Here is a 23,277-nt window from a genome sequence, read left to right on the forward strand (position 1 = left end):
GAAAAATGGAAATACTCATTTAAGATTTATTTTGGCGATTATATTAGGCTACATTCTTATCTTTATTTTTGAAGTTTTTTTCAAAAATGTAGATGCAAGTGGCATGTCTAATGATGAAGAGGAGAGCATAAATAGCATGGCCATGGAGGAGCGCTTCTGTGATTAGGAGTGTGAGGGAAGAAAGAGAAGATGTGGATTTTGGAAGAAGAAGGCTGTCATGGAGGGAGTAAATAGGCTACCATGGAGAGATAGGAGGTTGTTTTGCTAATGGAGAATAAGAGAAGACTATGGACAATGAGGAAGAAAGAGGGGAAGAAGTATCTTACTACCATCATTTTCTTCTTCTACTACTTCTTTTTCTTTTTCACTTTGCCTATTTCTCATGGAGGCCAAGAGGTTGTGGCGAGGAGGGGATGATGATGAGTTACGGCATCAACTGCTCTACTGCCTAATGAAGGAGATGATGACAAGTAGACTATGCTCTCTCTCTCTCTCTCTCTCTCTCTCTCTCTCTCTCTCTCTCTCTCTCTCTCTCTCTCTCTCTCTCTCTCTCTCTCTCTCTCTCATATACATTTATTGTGATTCTGCATGTCTCGAGCTACATTTTGGCAATGTAGCAGTATCAGATATTTCATGTACATTGTTAGTATTGTCTCCCCCTTTGGTCTTAGCAAGATGCTTCTTATCCAGTTTCTCTAGAGACCATGTTCTAAGTAGAAACAACTTCGTTACATACTCTGCTAAGCTACCTACCACCACATTGGAGTCCATGAGATTGCAATTCATGCTTCAGCCTTTCAAGACCTAGAGCCTCCATATCTCTTGAGTTGTTAGTAGTGAAACTTCATTGAAGGCATCTGGGGAATGCTCAACTTAAGCCATATTGCCAACTAACTCCAGTGATTTGGAGGAAGACTCTTCTAAGACATCTCTTAAATTGCTATCATTTGACTGCAAACTGCCTTTATTTTCTATTGTATCTTGGCTAGGTGAAGCAATATAGCTTCCTTAGCATTCACAAAGACTAAAACTTTGTCATTATCTTCTTCCTCCTATGTAACGTGCCTACCTCTGGTGGGCACGTTTTTAGCAGTCCAAAATCTAAGCAATGCTGCATGGCACTCCCATGGAATGCTACAGGGATTTTGGCCTAGGGTTTCTCAAGTCTGCCTCGCAACGGAACGTTCATGGCCAAACCCACTGGGATCGACCTGAAATTTGGGTCCCTAATGGTCAAGGTCTCCTGACAGCATTCTAGCATTGGGTCTTGGATATCCTATTTTACGCAGAGATACCCAAGTCAAAGCAGATTCATGCCACACTTCATTCAAAGAGAATGGGAAATGAGAGGGATGCAGCGCTCAACCTCTCTACCCATAGGCCATAGTCCCATTTTGATCCCCTAAAATGACATGAATCAGGGAACCCTAAACCTAACAATTCCTAAAGGTGGAAACCTAGTGAGAAGCCTCACAGTTCTCTGGGACCACCCTACCATAGGAGGGACCCGTCGGGGGTTCCGTCCACCCGCTTTCCTCAATAGGTATTCTTTAGTTATTTAATTAGGTCCTACCACAATTATGTCTGACACTTAAAGTCAGCTTCCTTAATTAATCCTTTTAGGGAATAGGGTTCATTCGCGTAATTTATAGCACCGACATGAAAACAGAGCAAGCAGTCCCTTTGACAAACAAGTTCCTTAACTTATCTTCAAGTTAATCTTTGTCTCCTGCCCATAAGGAGAAATTATATGTCCCTTCTACCCTACAGAAGTACCCGATCCAAATCACATAGCACCATAATTTTTATCCTTTATCTAGAATAGGATCTTCCAATGCCACAGATGTTGGGGCCACGGGGATCCTCAACTCCATTCTAGACTTGGAAAGGGGTGTCTAGAGCTCCACTTGACCCACAATCTACCTAAGAGTGAAACATCATTTCCGTGGTTCCCCTTTTCACCACTCGACCGTGAATTGAGCAGTGCCCTTTTCGAGTTTATCCCCGGCGCGATCATGGAGGTGATTCATTCGTGCAAAGAACCTTTCCTTAATTAAATCCTTTAAGAATCAAGCACGAACAAGGCATTCTATCCTAATATCATCTTTCAGAAAACATTCCTTTATTCCCATGGCAACATGTCATCATTGACCCTTGCCATGCATTTACCATCAAGTCACAAGCACTTGAAATACTTACCCAAACCACAATCCAACAATCAGTTGAATGCAAAAGCATTTAGGGTGTTGTTCAATCAACCAACAAAAACCAATTGCATTTTTCCAAATAATGCAAGAATAGATGCAATAACATTTTCATCCGCCACTTAGGTGTAGATGCGTTTACCATACATGGATGAGTGCAATTTTCTTTTTCATAGTCTTAACTCTTGCACTTAAATATGCATCCTACAATTATAAAAATGGAATTCATCCCTTCCAATGACCTATTCTCATGCGGCATAGTATGGGACCTAATTTTTCTCATGCAAGAATCAAAAAAAGCATCTAATAATTTGGAAATGTATTACTTATATCTGGTACCGCAGTTGTATTGACAGTGATACCCTCGCCCGAAGCTTCACTGATAGTGCGATTGCCATCCGTACACGGCATTATTTTCTTGGGGAACATCATCTGCAAGTAGATTCAAGAGATAAAGAAGGAGAAATGAATTTGAGATGGGAGAGCGTAAGAGAATATGGCTTAGTCGAAGACCGAGATAGGGGGAGCTGAGCTAACTCTCTCCCTCGCAGCCTCTCAAGGTAACTCCTCTCTCTCTCTCTCTCTCTCTCTCTCTCTCTCTCTCTCTCTCTCTCAAGCTCCTTCTTGCAATCTCTAGGAGGGGATCCTTCTACCTCTCTCTTGCAACCTCTCAAGGTCTCCTTGTGCTTCCTTATGCCTCCTTAATTGCTCCCCATGCCTCATATTTATAGCTAAACAAGAGAAGAAGGGTTGTGGCTGAGAAGAAGAGCCCTTTGTGGAGGGGATCTTGGAAAAATCAGTAATCTAATGCTTAAATCATAAATCAGATGGTTCCATTAGTTTCGAAAGGGGGTAAAACTTCAAGACACTTGGGTAGAAACCTTTCAAATCACTCCTTTTTCTCCCTGTTTGAAGTGTTGTTTATTGCCTGTAAACTGCGATCGTGGCGCATGCGATTTCGCCAAACCTTCTTTTTTTGTATTAAATCTCAAAAAACTAGCTTAAAAATCACTTGCTTTTTTTCTACATGACATCTAGTTCTAGAAATTTCCATATCTTTTTAGAATATTTATAATAAGTAATATCTAAAATATGCTAGTTTTTCCCAAAAATCAAATATTTGTGGACCATCCATACTATACATATTAACACTAGTGATTAATATGGTTCATAACTCTTGTTCACATTCTAACTTCCATGAATGATGGCTCAGTCCTTGTCAATCCGAGAAAAATGTCAGATTACGACTCTCGATTTTTTTAAAATATAATTTAAATTAAATAAAAAATGTTAGTTATTAATGTTAGTTAGTTTTTACTTTAGTTAGTATTTATTTAGTAATCTTATTAACGTATTAATTGACTAACTAACTTTTAAACCAACCAACTAACTTTTAATTATGTGGAAATATTACATCCTCCTCCCCTTAGAGAAATCAAGATGTCCTCATCTTGAGAGAACTAGGGGTTTCATTCTGGAACCTGTGGGGTAAGACCCAATCTATATCAGTTGAGAAGAAACAACTTAGGAGAAATTCATTGTAAGTTATAATTGTCATTCCTTGCTAAAGTATCTCTAATCACTTGTAAGTTCTAGGTTCAAAATTTACACAACTTGTTTTACTTGAGTTAATTGTAGTTACAAGAGTAAGGTTTATTCCAATACAAGTTGTATTACATGTTGCTAAAATTCCTAGGATTTCTAATCATCCTAAAGATGTGTAGTAGATTTTAGGTCTTCGTCTTCATCTGATTCCTCTATATATCCAAAGATTGCATTTGTGTAGCTTCATTTTCTTGAAGGCTTAATATCTTCTAGGCTTAAGTTAGGGCAATCTGCTTGGCCTTAGCTCATTGTAGTGGAAGCATCGACAGTTGGGACATCTCTTATGGATGTGCCCTATCTCTCTGCACATGTGGCATCTCTTGCCCCGATCTCGGAATCATCTTTGTCACAATTGCCTAGTTCAAGTTATTGGATGATTGGCTTTGCTCGAAGTAATGCATCTTGCAAGTCCGTTGGACGCATTGCTTCAAGACGGTGGTTTAGAGGAGTGTTCAGCAAAACTTGAATATTTGATGCGCAATATCCATAGGTGGTGCTTATTTTAGTACGGTTACAAACTTTGAGTAGTAGGCTTCCAAGGTTAATTCCAACTACTTTAGCTTGAAGAATTCATTCATCCTCAAAGTCTGGTAAGTTGGTGGAAGGTATCATCCACGTACAATATCTTTTAGCTGAACCCAAGTGATAGTAGCTTCAGAAATGTCTATATCTTTCCACCATTGCTTCCACCATATCCGAGCTTGGCCAACTAACAAGTTTGCCTATCATTGCTTTATTGGCAGAGCTAGTTTCTGCGGCAGAGAAATAGTCATTCATCGACTTAATCCATATCTCTGCCTCTATTGCAATGTCTATCCCTTCTCCACCAAACTGGAGTGCCTTAATTTTCTTGAGAATGAATTTCTTCTCTTGCATGTCAACATTCATTGGTGCAAAGGTGCCTGACAATCAAGCCATATCTCTAAGGTTATTCTATTTAGGATATATCTACAAACCATACATTAATCAATCGCATATCATTACAAATTTTTTCTCTAATACCAAGTGTGATGTGCCTACCTATCGGGTATCGAGACATGTTTTTAGTGGTCCATCAACAGACGAATCTAAGCGATGCTACTCAGCACTCCCATGGAATGTTACGGGGTTTGTCGCCTAGGGTTTCTCAAGTCCACCTCATAGTGGAACTTTCACAAGCTGAACCCATTGGGATTGACCTGAAAATTGAGTCCCTAATGGTCAAGGTCTCTTGACAACATTCTAGCGTCGGGTCTTGGATATCCTTGTGAAAAACCAAATTTACAGCAAGAAAAGTGTGCACAATAGGGAGATAGAAGCTCAAAGTACAAGAACAAAATCTTGTTTACTAAGTTGCTCAAGGTCAACTGGGTACACTCTATCTCACACTTGATAGTGACCCATAGGTTGTTTATATAGCCTCTACCTAGCTAGGGTTAGGGTTTCCCTTGCCCCTTAAGGCCATTTACATCCATCAGACCTCATATACCCTTGCTTAAGGTAAATTCCCATGCCTATATTGTAATACCCCCCCTCAAGATCAGGGTGGCATTGCACCATAAGACATGTTGAAGTTACCCACCTCAATCAACTAGGATACCTTTATAAATCAGGCTACAAGGATATTCATAGGTAGAGGATGTTACAAGACTCAAAAAAGTCGTGATCTTGGGAGGCAAAGTTGGTCTCCAATTCCTTAGATACTGGTGGAACATTGGGACACTTAGTCGTGATATGTCCTGTCTTTTTGCATTTGTTGCACTTCATTTTGTCAAGGTATTTCTTCTAGCAATTGCTTACAATATGCGGGCAATATGCCCTTTTTTGTGACAAAAGGAGCACTTAGTAGAAGTGGTATGAACTAATACTTGCTCATAGGAAGTAACAACTGACTTTCCTTCAGTATGGTTTCTCTTCTCTTCATCCAGGCAAGACTGGATCGTACTTGCCAAAGTTGAGTTCGAGATATTAGTTAGGGTAGTCACAAGGGTTGGAAACATCTTCTTCATAGACTTTAGCAAGATGGCAATGGAATCTTCATCATGGATGGGTGCTTGAACGGAGGCCAGTTGTGCCATAATCCCCTTCATATGCGAAATAAACTTGCTTAGATCTTCTCCCTGTTTGTATTCAAAGCTAAAGAACTCAATCTTAAGAAATATTTTGGAGTTCTTCCCTGTAACACCTTAGAGCCTTTCAAGCTCATCCCACTTTTCTTTGGCAGTTGAGAGTTGGTCAATGTGATGAATTAAAGATTCATCTAAATGAAGCATGATGATGGCCTGAGCCCGTTCATCATCTTCTACATCAAGGGGATTGGAAGGGTCAATTACTTTGGTCCTTTTTATGAAGGGCTAGTGTCCTCTTTCCATCATTTTGTATCTCACCAAGACTTGCCAAGGATGGAAATCTTTTCCATTAAATTTGCGAATGTGAGACCTTACATTTGCATAGGCCATGGCTATTATAGAAAGGTCTTACCAATTGCCTTAAGCAATGGCACTATCTAATCCTCTACAGGTGGCCAAGTACAACCGAATAACAAAACTGATAGCCAAGTTTTAAAATTTTAGAGTTGAGAATGGTTGGAAATCATACATATGCAATATCTCAAGATAGGATGTAGGAGGTTTTGTTCTTTGAACAATCCTGGATTTAGGCTTTACTATTTTTCTAGGTTTCAACAAGGTGAGCTTTGACTGGACTTCAAGCTCTTCCTAATAATGTGGCCTATTAGTGGAGTTTTTGGTGGAGCACAGCTTATCGATTAATTCTATGCTCTTGGATGAATCAGAGGAGAGTACAATAACACTCATGCCTCTGATGTACCAGTAGACTAATGTTGGGATATGGTCTATGTGTTTATAGTTGTACACATAGCCTTGCAACTAAGCAGAAAAGGATAATTGTTATAGAGCACTTTGATAGATTTAATTTTCTGATAAAAAAACTAGATTAAGTCAACATCCAGCAAGAAACATGATTGTACAATGCACCATTAGTGCTTACAAGCACTCATCTCAAGTTTTATGCCACTTGAGATGTAAGATGTGAAATGTTTGCTGAATTAAAGGGATCCACCGAGTGTAAGAGCATTGAAATGGAGATTTCAGGCCTGCAACTAACTTTGGAGAGGATTAATCAATGATTAGAATCACTGTTAGTGTTCAAACATTGAAAATTTTGAAGGATGAAAAAGCTTGATGCTTCCTGGCTATGCCTGCTAGGAAACTGACAGTTAGGATTTGGTTGATTGCAGCCAATACAAGAAGAATTTCAGCAAACCCTCTTAGAGGGAGGTAGCTTACTGAGGGGGCTTTGTATGCCCTATGGTTGTTGGAGGGATTGCTGCGCCTACAGGCCACGCTAATCTCTGGAAGTCGACGTCTATAGATCTGCACCAATTTGACGATTTGCTCAATGTTGTCTTCCACACTGCCCAATTTTCCCTTTGATGTGTCAGCACTGGTTTCCTTGTGTCAGGGAAGAAGTTCTCAATTGAAGCTAGGAGTTGAAATGATCTCCTTTGGCTTCCCTAGGTCCTCCAAGGTCAGGAGGTCAAGCTGGCTATGGAGTTTAAAGGTCCAAGATGAGAGAAATAAAGATTTTCTTATGCACTTAGTGAGGCTGAGGTTTGAGGAATTTGAAGGATCAAAGGAGGCTCTGATACCATGTGAAAAACGAGAGTTGTAGCAAGAAAAGTGTGCAAAGAGAGAGATAGGAGCTCAAAGTACAAGAACAAAATCTTATTTACTAAGTTGCTCAAGGTACAACTTGGGTACACTCTATCTCACACTTGATAGTGACGCATAGGCTGTTTATATAGCCTCTGCCTAGCTAAGGTTAGGGTTTCCTCTGCCCCTTAAGTCCATTTACATCCATCATCCCTCATATACCCTTCCTTAAGGTGATATCCCATGCCTATATTGTAACAATCCTACTTTACACAAAGGTATCCAAGTCGAAGGAGATCCATGCCACTTGGTTTAAAGAAAATGGAAAATGAGAGGGATGTGTCGCTCAACCTCTCTACTCGTAGGGCATAGTCCCATTCCGGTCTCCTAAAATGGTATGAATCGGGGTTCTAACCTAACAATTCCTAAGGGTCAATAAAACCTAGTGAGAAGCCTCCCAGTTCTCTCTGGGACCACCCTGTTGTAGGACTAACCCGTCGAGGGTTCCGCCCACCTTCTTCCCTCAATAGGCATTCTGTAGTTATTTAATTAGGTCCTACCACCATTATGTGTGACACTTAAAGTCGGCTTCCTTAATTAAGGAAACAGGGTTCGTTTGTGTAATTTATAGCACAGACATGAAAACAGAGCAAGCAGTCCTTTTGACAAACAAGTTCCTTAACTTATCTTCAAGTTAATCTTTGTCTCCTGCCCATACAGGAGAAATTATATGTCCCTTCTGCCCCTGTAGAAGTACCAGGTCCAAGTCACATGGCACCATAATTTCTATCCTTTATCTAGAATAGGATCTTCCAATGCCACAGATGTTGGGGCCACGGGCATCCTCAACTCTGTTTTGGACTTGGAAAGGGGTGTATAGAGCTCCACCTGACCCACAAGTTGTCTAGGAGTGAAACATCATTTTCGTGGTTGGCCTTTTTACCACTCGACCTTTGGCCGTGAATTGAGCAGTTCCCTTTTCGAGTTTATCCACGATGCGATCATGGAGGAGATCCACTCGTGCAAATAATCTTTTCTTAATTAAATCCATTAAGAATCAAGCACGAAAAATGCATTCTATCCTAATATCATCTTTCAGAAAACATTCCTTTATTCCCATTGCAACTTGTCATCACAGACCCCTGCCATGCATTTTCCATCAATTCACAAGCACTTGGAATACTCACCTAAAACACAATCCAACAATCAGTTGAATGCAAAAGCATTTAGGGTGTTGTTCGAAAAACCAACAAAAACCAATTGCATTTTTCCAAACAATGCAAGAATAGACGTGATAACATTTTCATCTCCCACTTAGGTGTGGATCCATTTACCATACATGGATGAGTGCAATTTTTTTTTTCATAGTCTTAACTCTTGCACTTGAATATGCATCCTACAATTATAAAAATGGAATTCATCCCTTCCAATGACCTATTCTCATGTGGCATAGTATGGGACCTAATGTATCTCATGCAAGAATCAAAGCAAGCATCTAACAATTTGGAAATGTATTACTTATATCTGGTACCATAGTTGTATTGACAGTGATACCCTTGCTCAAAGCTTCATTCCTGGTAATGGGATTGCCATCCGCACATGACATTCTTCGCTTGGGGGCCATCATCCACAAGTAGATTCTAGAGATAAAGAAGGAGGAATGCATTTGATATGGAAGAGCATAAGAGAAGATGGCTTAGTCAAACACCAAGATAGGGGGAATTGAGCTAACTCTTTCTCTCACAGTCTCTTGGGGTAACTCCTCTCTCTCTCTCTCTCTCTCTCTCTCTCTCTCTCTAGGATGGGTATCCTTCTACCTCTCTCTCTTAGCCTCTCGAGGTTTCCTTCTGCTTCCTTGTGCCTCCTTAACTAATCCCCATGCCTCATATTTATAGCTAAACAAGAGAAGAAGGGTTGTGGCTAAGAAGAAGAGCTCTTTGTGGAGGGGATCTTGGAAAAATCAATGATCTGATGCTCAAATCATAAATCTTATGGTTCCATTGGCTCCGAAAGGGGGATAATGGCTAAGAAGGGTTGTGGCTAAGAAGAAGAGCTCTTTGTGGAGGGGATCTTGGAAAAATCAATGATCTGATGCTCAAATCATAAATCTTATGGTTCCGTTGGCTCCGAAAGGGGGGGTAAAACCCCAAGTCACTTGCTTAGAAATCTTTCAAATCACTCCTTTTTCTCCTTGTTCAAAGTGTTGTTTACTACTTGTAAATTGTGATCGTGGCACGTGTGATTTCACCAAACCTTTTTTTTTGTATTAAATCTCTAAAACTAGCTTAAAAATCATTTTTTTTTCCTTTTTACAAGACATTTAGTTTTAGAAATATCTAAAATATGCTAGTTTGGCCCAAAAATCAAATATTTGTGGACCATCCATACTATACATATTAACACTAGTGATTAATATGGCTCATAACTCTCATTCACGTTGTAACTTCTCTGAAGGATGGCTACGGTCCTTGTCAATCTGAGAAAAATATCGGATTATGACTCTCAATTTTTTAAATATATATTTTTAATTAAATAAAAATAGTTAGTTATTAAGGTTAGTTAGTTTTACTTTAGTTAGTCTTTAGTTAGTAATCTTACTAACTTTATTAATTGACTAACTAACTTTTAAACTAACCAACTAACTTTTAATTGTGTGGAAATATTACATCCTAAATGCTATCTTTGCCTATTTCGTGAGATCCATGCTCATCTCTTCCATCTTCTACTACGATCTTATCATCTCCTTCATCTTCAATCATCTCATCAGCACTTTCTTCGACTACTTCAGTTAACCATGCATATGCCCGGTTAGTGCTTGTTGATGCATCCTCCACAAACTTTCGCTTTTCTAATACTTTGGCTTTTGCAAGTCCACTAGCAACAATAGATGCTACATCTTCGTGTGCTCAAGAATTCTCTTCCCTGAACTTCAATATATTCTGTGAATAGTCAGCCTCCACTTGTTTCTACATCATGTGCTTCTTTATGAAGGCTTGACCAGTTTTCTAGTTCTCACTTCTTGGCCTGCGCTTTCCATTCCTTGAGCTTCTTCTTAGCATTCACATGGCTGAAATTGCATCCGCTCATGTCTCAACAAGCATCAAAGTTTTTGGTCTTCTTCTGACTAGCTTTTGTGGCCATGCCATTGAGAAGGGAGCCAAATTCTCCCTTCCATCCTCGAAGAGAGAGGATGAGGAACCGGGAGGGGTGGATCCCATCACAATCAGCATAGAGAGATGCATTGCGGAAGATCTCTCTAGTTACAGTGACAATGTGTAGGTAATCCAAGGGAATGCCGAGGAGATCCACGACAAAATGGTAGATGAGAGAGCCAGCGACAGTAGGGTAGGAGAACTACATGCAAGATGTTTTGTTATGGAGGTCGCACATGAGCATCTTCTTTTTCTTCTTCTTCTTCTTCTTCTTCACCTTGTGTTTCTTTCTCCTTTCTTCTTTCATCTCTCTCTCCTCTTCTTCTCTATATTATGAGTGCACCACACCGGCTTCTCAATTTAGTATTGCATCAATATTTCTTATCACCAAAAACATCCCTCAAGTTTTTGTTGAGATTAGCTTGTTCCCCAACTATGCATCAAAATGAAAGAAACCCTCCCACAAACAGAAACAAACCCCAAAACCTATTGAAAGCATGGCAGGAGCTATGGTGGATAGAAGATGAAGGCTAGATTCATGTTGATATAGACAATGAGTAGGCAACAATTACACAAGTGAATTAGGTTCCAAGATGGAAGCTTGGACTCATAAACACAATCTTGTGTAATGGATTGACAATGACAATGACACTAGCTAAAAGAGGAAAGCATCATGAACTTGCATTACTCATTGTGAAAGTACAATGCTTTATAGTAGTTGGGTTGTTCCACTCTCCTCACTGTGCATATAGGATTCATGACATCTCTTCTTGGAGCATACATTATTTGTTGTTTCTCAACACCCCCATCAAATGATGAATCCCTATGCTTGCTGGCTTTCCCCCCCCCTACATGGTGACATGGCCCGAGAGACTGCCTAGTCAAGTTAAATCTTGAAACTTTACATCAAGGGTTTGTACAAAGCAAATCCACTACGAGAAAATTAGAGATCCACTATGGGAAAACATATGAAAGATACAATGAAAATTCTTTAGAATAAACTATCCGTGTTGTTGATGGTAGTGGAAGCATCTTCTTCTTCATTCATGAATTGGTTATGGTGGTTATCATTCTACATCTGTTGTGCTCTTTTCTTGTGGAAACACTCATTGGCTATATGCTAGTCTTGCGACAAGTAGTGATATATAAATCTGATCCTTGTTATTGTTGGACACATCCTTTTTCTCAATAAGTTCCCTTGGTGTACAAGAGACTTCCTTTGGTGGTGTGTTCCTTTGCATCTTTGCTTTTAACTTTTCTTTCTCCTTCAAGTAGTGAGTGCTTAATATATTTAAGTGAGAGACTTGGAACATTACTTAGGGTGGACACTAGATTCTCATATGGATCCTTATTTACACTTGCAAGCAATACGGCCGTTGCTTCATCTTCATTAATATTCTTCTTAAGAGTTGCAAGCTGGGGTTTTAGGCTCTTGAACTTGTTAATGTGTATGGTCATGGAAGCACTATCTTTTAAATCCAATTTATAGAACTGCATGAGTAATTTTACCTTTGAATTATTTGCTTGGGTACCAAAGATCATGTCAAGTTACTCCCAAGAAGTTCTACCATCTCTGATGCTAGAGATATGATGTAGCACATCATCACTTAGTCCCCAGGCAATGATGCCTAGTGCCTTGTTATTCATCTTCTTCCATTCTTTGGTTTTTGGTGGAACTATTGCAAGGATCCCACTTTCTGAATCTTCTTTCCCGCCATCTGCATCACCTTCATCATCTTCAAAGAGATCCCAAATGTCTTTCCTCATGAGGTGGTACATGGTCTTTTCCTTCCACGCATGGAAACCTTCTTCATTGAACTTTGCTTGTTATTCATCTTCTTCCATTCTTTGGTTTTTGGTGGAGCTACTATAAGGATCCCGCTTTCTGAATCTTCTTTCCCGCCATCTGCATCACTTTCATCATCTTCAAAGAGATTATAAATTTCTTTCCTCATGAGGTGGTACATGGTCTTTTCCTTCCACACATGGAAACCTTCTTCATTGAACTTTGCTTGTTATTCATCTTCTTCCATTCTTTGGTTTTTGGTGGAGCTACTGCAAGGATCCCGCTTTCTGAATCTTCTTTCCCACCATCTGCATCACCTTCATCATCTTCAAAGAGATCCCAAATATCTTTCCTCATGAGGTGGTACATGGTCTTTTCCTTCCACGCATGGAAACCTTCTTCATTGAACTTTGCTATTTGTTTGAGTTCTACCATTATTAATCAATAACAAACTAGCCAACAAAAGAGTTGTACGTCAATGTGTCAAGAGGCACAAGACGATTAGTGTTTAAGAACACTACATGAGTATTAAAAACAATACTATCTTGAAGCTCAATGTCAAATGTTGATGCTTGATCTTCTTCTTGCTTTGCTAATTAGTGTGATGCTTTGCTGGAAATTAAGTGCTCAGTAAGAATACAGTGATAGAGTCTTCAGTGGACTAAGAGGAGTAAGAAAACAAAAGGTTTTATGACCTTGAAGGTCAATGGCTATGGCTGCCCACAGAAATAATAGTCAGGGTTTCTCAAATTGTAATAAACAGAGAGAGTATGGTGCACAAATCGGACGTTGCATGCGCACGTAGTGAACATCGGAAGGTCCCCAAGAACAAAGAACTCTACAAAAGATTCATAAAAGCAAGAAGAGAGTTTACATGACATGAGACAAAAAGACCAACTGGGTGCAATCTCCCCCCATGCCTTGTGTGAGCGCTTCACAAGTCATGTATTTATAGATTTATTAATCTCCAAGCTAAAAAATAGCCCAATTTACAATTAGCATACTTTTGGCTTTTGTGTTTTCTTTTTCCCAAATAAAGAGTAAAGCGTTTGGGCATCCAAAAATCAGGATGTGCCCAAATATAATGTCAAATAATGGAATATTTAAACTGAGCGCCTATGCGCATACAAAATAATAGATGTTTGTCAAGCGCTTTAATAAATAATCACACCTAGATAAATATTGATGACATGCCTTTAGTGATAAGGTGCACACCCATCAAAAAATAATAATTCTTCTAGTTAATTTGAATACACACCATCGCACAGTGCTTCCCAATGCCACCGCTGTAGCCTACTCTACACATTAACTAAAGCATTTACAATTGTTAGAAATTAATAAAATAAAACCCACAAAAGTGAATACCTAGTAGTCTTTAACTACAAAATAATTAAATAGGTTGGAACTCTATTCTAACCTTAATTTAATATGAATGCACTCTAAACTCATAAACGTCCATTAATTTAATATGTATTTTGTGGAATCGCCCGCTTGGAATCACCCATGTGCACATTAAATTAATCTGACACCCGAAAAGGACAGGTGTCCATGTCAACTTCTCATACAAGGAATCCACCTTGTGTACGAGCCTTGGCAAATACATATAGTTTTACGAAATCCACCGAAAAGCCTCATGGAATCCATCGTGGAATATGCCTCTAGTTTTACAAAATCCACCAAAAAACCTCATGGAATCCACTGTGGAATATGCCTCCTGGCATCAAAGTATTTTGGGAAACCCTTTAGTGATTAGGCAGCTTAGATGATAGGCTAAAAAAGCCCTATGGTTGTAGAGGAAATCACTAAATATGGTGTATGTATGGACATTTTTGTGCCTTGTTTTAATGCTTATTTTGGTGTCATCAGGTCTTCATTAGCAATGCTACCTCCGTGGGTCTTGTTGCCACAAGGTCCCCCACCATGCTGGACACATGCTATAGCAAGTTGTGATACCTCCTGAGGATGACTCACACCCCCAACATGTTGATTAAACCTCAACCATCTGCACCAGCCAAGTGTTTCTAATCCTATCTCTTGTGTTTATATATGTATGTCATCACTTAAGTGTGGGGACACAATGGTTTAATTCATGGTCAAGTGTGGTAGGCCCTTGTTGATTAGTCTCTTAAGGTTTTAAGTGTAGGAACGTGTCCTTGTGCATCTCATTTGTATACACTCATGAAAACATCATATATAATCTTTAAAGGATGTAAAGTTTTTCTATGCCCTATTGGGGTCCCTTCTCCATGCAACCATCCTATTCTACCATGTCCTTGGAGTCTTTTCTTTTCCATTTAGCCCTTTTTCTTATTTTATCATTCTTTCATGTGAATGCATGCTACGTTCACCAAAAATGCCTCCTCTTCCACACTCCTCCACATCCAACCACTGCCCCACTATTCTTCTCTTCCATCCCCTTCCCTACCCTTCCCCCCGCCAACATCTCCCTCTCAAACCCCCCCCCCCCCCCCAACAACCCACCCCCACCCCCCCACAAGCCCATCCTCCCTTTCCAGGCCCCTGTTTCCCCCCCCCCCCCTCCCCATTTGTTTCAACAACCTGAAACCCAACTCTAAACCCCCTATGAGGCCCCCTATCACGTGGGTACACCGTCCTACGTTGATCCCTTTGTGTTCTTTTCGTTCATTGAGGCCAATTTGCATGCGCGGATTTTCTTGGATCATTGACGTGATGTTTAATGTAAGAGACAGGGAATACGGGGAGAATACATAATAAAATAATGGAGAAAAATACATGCTATAGTGGTGGGTTGAGAGCGGAGTTTTGAGCCCGAGATGTGCCTAAAATTTGCCAAAAAATCCGGAATTTAGGGGAAAAATATTTGACATCGAAGGCGGCGGCTACAGCTAGGATGATTTTAAGCACCAAGTGAAAGACGGCTTTTAAAAGGTGCCTGAGCGACAATTGTAGATTTTTGATAATTTTTCCGACTACCATGCGGGATGTCGAGAGCTGCCAGTCAGTGCAGGATGCTGAGACGGACATGCATGATTCTTTAGAGGCCGAAACGAAGCTCGGACGCGAAAGAGGCCAAAAATTGGCCAAATTTGAAAAGGTGGACCAAAATTTAAGACCAAAAGGGGTGCCCTTTGGGAGGAGGCACCCACCCTCCCTCAATTTCTTCACGTGGCGTGGATATGGCGACGCCATCAAAATGGCGCCGAAAAAATTGCTCCCCCCCCCCCCCCAATCATGAATGGAGCTTCAATAGAAGCTATGCAACGGACAATGGCCACCAACTTCTCCTTCTTCCCTGATCCTATCACTGATCTTCGCGCGAGATATGGCTGGCTGGATGAAGAGATCAGAATCTAGTATTTCTCTCTCCTCCCTCTCTCTCCTCTCTATGGGCTGTTCATACGCACTATCTTGAAGGAGGAATCAGGAAGGAGATTGAAGAAAACGGTGATGGAGATGGATGGAGATGCTGAAGATTGATGTGCAACATTGGATTGAGAGCAATGGAGGCTCCGTCCGCTGGTCATGCAGTCATTTAATGCGTCTCGGGTTTTGTAAAAACACGGTATGACCATTTTTATGAAGAAAATGAAGGCTTTTTGGTATTTTATGATGGTAATGATATTCTTATTGGATGAAAACTTATTTGAGTGCTGGTTGCATCATGATTAATTTCCGTTTATCAGAAAATTTTGATTTTGCAATGATTTACATGCACTATTTAATTCCCGTAGAACCCGAAATGCGGTTTTTAAGCGGTAAAATTGTAGTTTTGTCGTGTCGGGTGGGTGAAATGTGTTCCTATGGGGGAAAAATGGAGAATAAATTGAATGTTAGTATGCTGAAGTGATTGGAATAAGAAAAATAAAAAAATAGCATATTTTATTGCCAAATAAATCAAGAAAATAGGGAAAATAAGGGAAAAAATGAAATACGCTTCACAAAAATAAGAAAAAATAAAATGATTGTTTGTGGATGTATGGTAGTGGGAAAGCATGAGGTTTAGCCTCAGTTTGCCCTATCTCCTTGTCAAAGTTTGTGATTTATCGCTTTTTATACATCAAAACATGACAAAATGAACCTCTACACATATGCAACGGAAGCAATACCTAAATGTAGGGGGTTGGGGTGTTTGAATGGTGCGATTTGCATGCTGATTATTACTGATTTTTTGATGCATATCATGACATAGAGTCTGTTGTATTTTAATTAAGAGGATAGTAGCACAAGTGTTGTCTCGGTGCTATCCTTACATCGCCGCAACGAGTTAGTGAATGAGCATTGAAAAGCCTGGTTGTGCACAACACATTTCTGATTGAAAATTATGTTTGAGCACTTTAGGATCATCCACTTTTGCACGTGCATGTCAACCATGGTATCAGAATACAAAGGACTGGATGTATAGCACCTGCTTTCGATGACGACGACCCACACTTGAGTGTGGAAAGGCAACCTAAGCCGTAGGATAGACGTTCGTTTCTTGGGGGATCATTTGGTAAGGACACATGGTATCTCCTAGAATATTTTAAAGATGAAAGAGTGGAGTTTGTTCATTTGTTCTATATGTTGAGCAGCGCATCAAGGGGCCAATCCCTGCGATGTAGGAGGGTTGCAGTGGGGCCGTGGTGATTCCACCGAAAGGTTGCCTACCATGCATTTGATTATCGCGGCATTTATTGCCAATGTGTATGGGTTCTCCCTCTGTGGAGTTTATAGAAAGGGAAACGTTGGACTACAAAACTATAAACGCATAGATTAGGCTCTAGGAGAGTTCGTCCTTTAGTAGCAGATAGACGCTCCTGACCCGCGAGGCTGTGAGGAAATGTTTGTCTGTTATGAGCATGATGTCCGGCTAGTGCCATAGCGAGTGCCGGCCCATTTGAGGTCCCATTAGTCGTGCGTTTGCCGGGAGCTGCCAACAAGTGGTGGTTCTCGAATCTAGGGTTTTTCGGGACCAAAAAAGATTGTTTATGTCCTCTGACAAGGACCATCAAGCCGAAATACAAAAAGAAGAATGTGCTGAGAGGGCTAGACGATGGTTGGAGATTGTAAGTCGCTATTCTCCTCAAAGGAGCAGCCCGATACGCATAACATGCAGTGGTTTTAGTAACCCAACTGCTGCACATAGTCCTTTAGGTGCAGGAGGAAGCACAAGTTCTTCCTGTCTTCCACCAAGTCAACCCACTTCAAGTGGGGGTGTGATCCCATCAGTCCAAACTCCTATTGTCAATCCGATTGTCATCATGGCACAACCCATTGCAATTCCTGCAGGGACGCCGGATCTGCCAGCTTTAGGAGTTCCTTTGCCCATTTTTAATGGGTTAGCCGAAGAAGATGCAAAGTTTCACATTTGTGAATTCCAAAGATTAATGTTTAATTACCGCATCCAAGATGAGGGACATCTTATGATGTTCTTTAACATGACATTAAAAGGAAGGCCTGCAGTATGGTATCATAGCATAGAGACTGGAACCATCACTACAATCGGCCAATTTTATGCAGCTTTTCGAGGAGAATATGCCCCTAAAAGAGGTGGCCAGTACTGTTTGCGTGTTTTGAATGTAACACGCCAAGACCCCCATGAGAATGTGAAAGCCTATGCCAAGAAGCTTAAGGAAGTGTTTCGTAAGTTACAAACTTACATTCCCATTCCGCCGGCTGCCCAATTGCAATACTTCTTGCATGGATTTGATTTCAATATTCAGGTACGATTGAGCAGTGTGGCTTTAGCTGATATAGACACCGCCATCACACGGGCAGAAGGAGTAGAGTCACGATTACAAACGGCCAACTCCTCTCGAATAAATGTTAATGCGGGTCTAGTACCTGGATGCAATTTACTATTGATGAATGGAAGTCAAGGGATGCCTATGAATAAACCTAATGGGAGAGGAAACATGGTTCAAAATGTACCTTTGCTGCCAGCTCCTCCCAGTGTGACTATGCCTATGGCCAATCAGTTGGCTCCACCAAATGTTGGAGGCCAAGCTTCGAACCCTAATGTTGTTCATGTGAGTCAACAACCAATGCCCAATCAAATTGTTAGGCCAATGGAACGACGGATAGACGATCAAGGCTATGAGTCGAGTGCCTCTAATGTCCTTGGTGAAGTTAAGGATATGATGAAGCACTACATAGACATGATTTCTGAACAATATTGGCAAATAGCTGTTGACGTCAATTTCCTAAAGAAGCAGTAGAATCTGATAGGGAGTCGATGCCCTAAAGAGGGTGGTCCCTCAAGATTCAGCTGTAAGTGGTGTGGCGGACAACATTTCCCTAGAAACTGCCCAAATGTTAAATGTGATATTTGTGAGAAGTCGGGCCACTTAGCCGCTACCTATTGGAGTAAGATTAGTTCCCTCCAACAAGGGAGTAAATAGCCAGGTCCAGTTAATCATAGAGCGCAAGGTAGTAACCTCTAGCAAAATGATGGACCAAGACAAATACTGCAAAGGGGAAAGACCACTATAGAGGAGTTGCCACAAGGCAATGGAGTCAGCCTTATTGAGGCTGTACGTGTCAATGGCACTGAAACCTCTAACCTAAGAGCCATGACAAGAGGCCAAAAGGCTAAAGAGGGTGATAAAGATAATGCAAAACCGGTCGAGGAAAACCCTAAGCAAGGGGATAAGGGGACACAAGTCCTGAATCCTGGCATGGAAGGTGGACCTCTAAGACCTATTGACAAAAAAGTCGATCCTAAGAAGGATGAGGAAGTGCCAAGAAAGAAGGCAAGAACTAAAAGAGAAGCACCAAAGCCGATCTCGAGACCAAAAGAAAGGATGGTTTGGAGAGAAAAGAGAGCTTTGGCTACCTATCATGATTTTGATTTAGCAAGTTCTCTTTGCGAAGTCAAACCAGATGTAAACCTCTTACAGTTGATTAAATTATCTCCAGGAGTACGCAAGGAATTCAAGAAGATCCTGCGTATTGGGTATATTGTAGAACCTTTGGGCATAGCACGAGTAGGGGAAGATTGGTTTGATCATGCTGAAAAGAATTGCCCTAGGGTTCCAGCATACGTGGATGGAATATTAGTGGAGCATGCTATCATAGACACCAGGTCCTCTGTCAATATCATGAGTTCAGAGTTGATGGAGAGGTTGGGTCTAGGCATCCAAAAAGATAGCTCCACCCTTCTTAGAATGGCTGATGATAGTCTAAGGCAACTAGAAGGTTGCGTTACTAAAGTCCATGTTACAGTTGCGAGTGTAGAATGCTTCTTGGACTTTAGGGTGATAAGATTTGCAGCCCGCCCTAGCTATCGAGTCTTGCTAGGCAGGCCTTGGATCTTACGAACAAACTGTCAAGTCGATATACCCGCCGATCGAGTGGTTCTAGGTAGAGGTGCTAATCGAGTAATAGTCGATGCTTACCCTGAGTCTCCTCAGAGTGAGAGAGCTCCTTTATCCTCTACTAAATTAGAAACAACTGATGATCCATCTGGTAGTGAGACATCATCCAGTGATGAATCTAAAGAGGGGTCCACTACAGAGGATATATATCAGATAACTCTAAATGAGCAGATAGAGCCTCAAGATAGGATAAGAGACACGGATGTGATTGAGTTGGACCTTGGCACGCCGAATGATTCGCGGCCAATTAAATTAGGTTCCATGCTCAGTTCAGCAGAAAGGGAGGACTATGTGTCCTTGATTCAAGAATTCCGCGACATCTTTGCTTGGAGTTATGATGAGCTGAGAGGCATTCCTCCCAGCCTGGCTATTCATACTATTCCTGTAAAAGAAGGCAGTCGTCCTGTGCATCATAAGGTAAGGCGTATGCCTTTTGAATTAAGGGACAGGTTGTTTGAGGAGTTACAGAAGTTACAGAAAGCTGGTTTAATCTTCCCTGTACAGCACACAGAATGATGTTCACCAGTTGTCATCAGGAAGAAGAAAAACAACCAGATCCGACTATGTGTAGATTTTAGAGAGCTGAATAAGCAGACGGTTAAGGATTACTACCCGTTGCCATTTATTGACCAGATTTTGGATCAATTAGCAGGTAGGGAAATATATTCGTTTATGGATTGCTTTGCGGGTTATAACCAGATGGCAATTGCAGAAGAGGACAAGTTGAAAACGACTTTTATTACTGTCTTTGGTACTTTTGCATACCATGTGATGGCCTTTGGTTTGTGCAATGCACCTAGATCATGGCAACGAACAGCAGACAAGACCTTTGGTGACATCTCCCCAGATGAGTTGAAAGTATTTATCGATGACCTGGGGGCAGCCACTGTAAGGGAAAGGATGTTGATTATCTTAAGAAAGTGCTTTGAGCGCTGCAGAAAATTTTGTATCGCTCCTAACCCACGGAAGTGTGTCTTTGGAGTGCCTTATGGGCTATTGCTAGGCCATGTGGTCAGTTAAGTAGGGATTGCAACTGACCCTGAAAAGATCAAGGTTATAGTCGCTATGAGTCCACCACGCACTCCAAAAGAGGTACATAGCTTTCTATCATCAGTAGTGTACTATCAGAGGTTTATAAATGCCTTGGCAAAAAGGACGTTGCCATTAAGGAACTTGTTATCCTTTAGCTGTCTATTTGTATGGAGCGACCCTTGTAAGGTAGCGTTCGAGGATGTGCAACAAGAGCTAGTAAAAGCACCTAAAAGAGGCGAGGTATTTTACATATTTTTAGTAGCCACCATGCATAGTATCAACTGCTGTTTAGCCCAAATTTGGAAGGAAAAGTGGTATTATCCGATAGCTTTTGCTAGTAAAAAATTGGGCATATCAGAAATTAACTACACCTACGTGGAGAAGTTGTGCCTTGCGATGGTCTTTGCGACTAAAAAATTTAGGCACTACATCCTCTATGAGAAGGTAGTTTTCTATACGAAGGCGGAAGGGCTTAGATTGCTTATGAACAAGCTGCAACCGCCTGATCGTTTGGCAAAGTGGTTAATTACTTTGCAGGAGTTCAATTATGAGATTAAGAGTAAGCCACCGAGGTCGCAGTGGATTGTGGAATGCCTTGTGGATTTCGGGGAGCCGAAAGAGACTTTGGCTTAAGGAAGTGATATCGAAGAAATGTTTAAAATTGATACAGCTTCTATCCCATCTTGGTATGCTGCTATCATGCATTAACTATCAACGGGAGAGATTGGAGCTGGTTTATCAAAATAAGAAAAGAGGAAAATCAGACAACAGGCTTTGAAGTTTTCCTTGATCACAGGAACACTATATCGGGAGGGTGTTGATGATATCTATCGCTGATGTGTGATGCTTGACGAGGTTCCATTCATCTTGGAAGAGTGCCATGACTCTGCGTGTGGAGGGCACTTCGCTGGACGGTTGAGGGCACAGAAAGCTTTAAGAGCTGGATATTGGTGGCCATCCATTTTCCAAGATTCCTTTGAGTACGTTAAGAGATGTGATACCTGTCAAAGATATGATAGCAGAGAGAATAGGAAACGCCCACTTACACCTATCATGGCTATCCTTCCATTTGAGAAGTGGGGCATTGACTTTGTGGGTCATATCACCCCATCGTCTACTACTCAGAAGAGGTACATTATAGTAGCAATTGATTATTTTACAAAATGGTCAGAAGTGCGGGCGACAAGGCACGACAATGCAAAAGAGACTTCAAGTTTCCTTTTAGAGCAAATTATCTGCCGTTTCGGTCCACCGAAGGAACTAGTGTCAGACCGTGGAACCCACTTTTTGAATAAAATGATCAAGAGCTTGACTGAAGCTTGGCAAATCAAGCACAATAAAATGACCCCCTATAATCTGCAAGCAAATGGACAAGTCGAAAGTACTAATAAGCAGCTTGTGGGTATCTTGTCTAAAATAGTCTCGGAGAATAAACGAGACTGGGACAGGAAGTTGTATGTGGCAGTATGGGCGTACAATACAACGTTCAAGAGAGCTACCGGCCATACTCCATTTAAATTAGTTTATGGGGAAGAGTGTGTGTTACCCCTCGAAATCGAGTTGCCAACCATACGGTTTGCAATTAACCACTCTTTGGGAGACGAGGATGCACTCTTTGAACGTTTCACGACCATAGTCCACCTGGATGAGCTGAAATTGCAGAGCTTATTACACCAGGAGGTAGCTAAACGTCGGATGAAGCATTTGTACGACCTTAAAGCAAAGAAGTATACCTTTAAAAAAGGGCAATTAGTTCTATACTACGATGCGCGTAGGGAGCTGTTTCCAGGGAAGCTGGAACCTAGATGGGATGGCCCCTACAAGATTATTAGGATAGGGAAAAATAGGTCTACGGCTCTACTAGTAGCTGATCTGCAGGGAGTAGAATTTAAAAATAAGGTTAATCTTTATAAGATTAAACCTTATTATTTCTAAGTATGCTAACATGGAGAAATGCATTGCAAGTCCATGCTGAGCCTGATTTGAGACCTGCAAAAGAGCTTAAAGCTGGTTGATGGGGCAGTTAATTCCTTATTTGGAGCATCCATATCTGGAGCAGAGATACCATCAGGGGAAACTTATCTGGTGGAGCAAAGGATACAAAGTGATTGAGCAAGAAGATGGAACCTTTGTGTGGGAGATCAAAGTCTTCTGCCATCATTGCTTACGAATGTTGACAAGTATCCATGTTGAGTTTAATGAAGAAGGTGGGATGGAACCGTTAGTTCATCCTCTAAACATGTTAAATTTTGACTATCATAATTACGAATAGAGGAGTTCGTGATGGCAAGCTGTGTAAACCCATTGTGGACGTACACATTATATTTTGACGGAGCATCCAGGGACCGTAATAAAAAAAGGGAGTGTTGGAGTAGTAATTTGAGATCCCCGATGTAGAGTTACGATGAAGTTAGCTACTTATCTCGGGGTAGGATTCACTAACAACATGGCGGAGTATAAAGCCTTGATTATGAGACTGTATATTTCCAAGCAAGGTGGTATTCGGCG

General features: G+C 40.9%; 1 pseudogene; it reads right to left on the minus strand.

Annotated features, from left to right (window-relative positions):
- Positions 1–573: 573 nt before the first annotated feature.
- The window catches only part of LOC148011554 (uncharacterized), a 29,919-nt pseudogene continuing 7,215 nt past the window's right edge, over positions 574–23,277 (minus strand).

The sequence above is a fragment of the Lygodium microphyllum genome, chromosome 28 (genome assembly GCF_053477565.2).
Source record: "Lygodium microphyllum isolate KBCC chromosome 28, Lygodium_microphyllum_v1.1.10, whole genome shotgun sequence".
Taxonomy (NCBI): domain Eukaryota; kingdom Viridiplantae; phylum Streptophyta; class Polypodiopsida; order Schizaeales; family Lygodiaceae; genus Lygodium; species Lygodium microphyllum.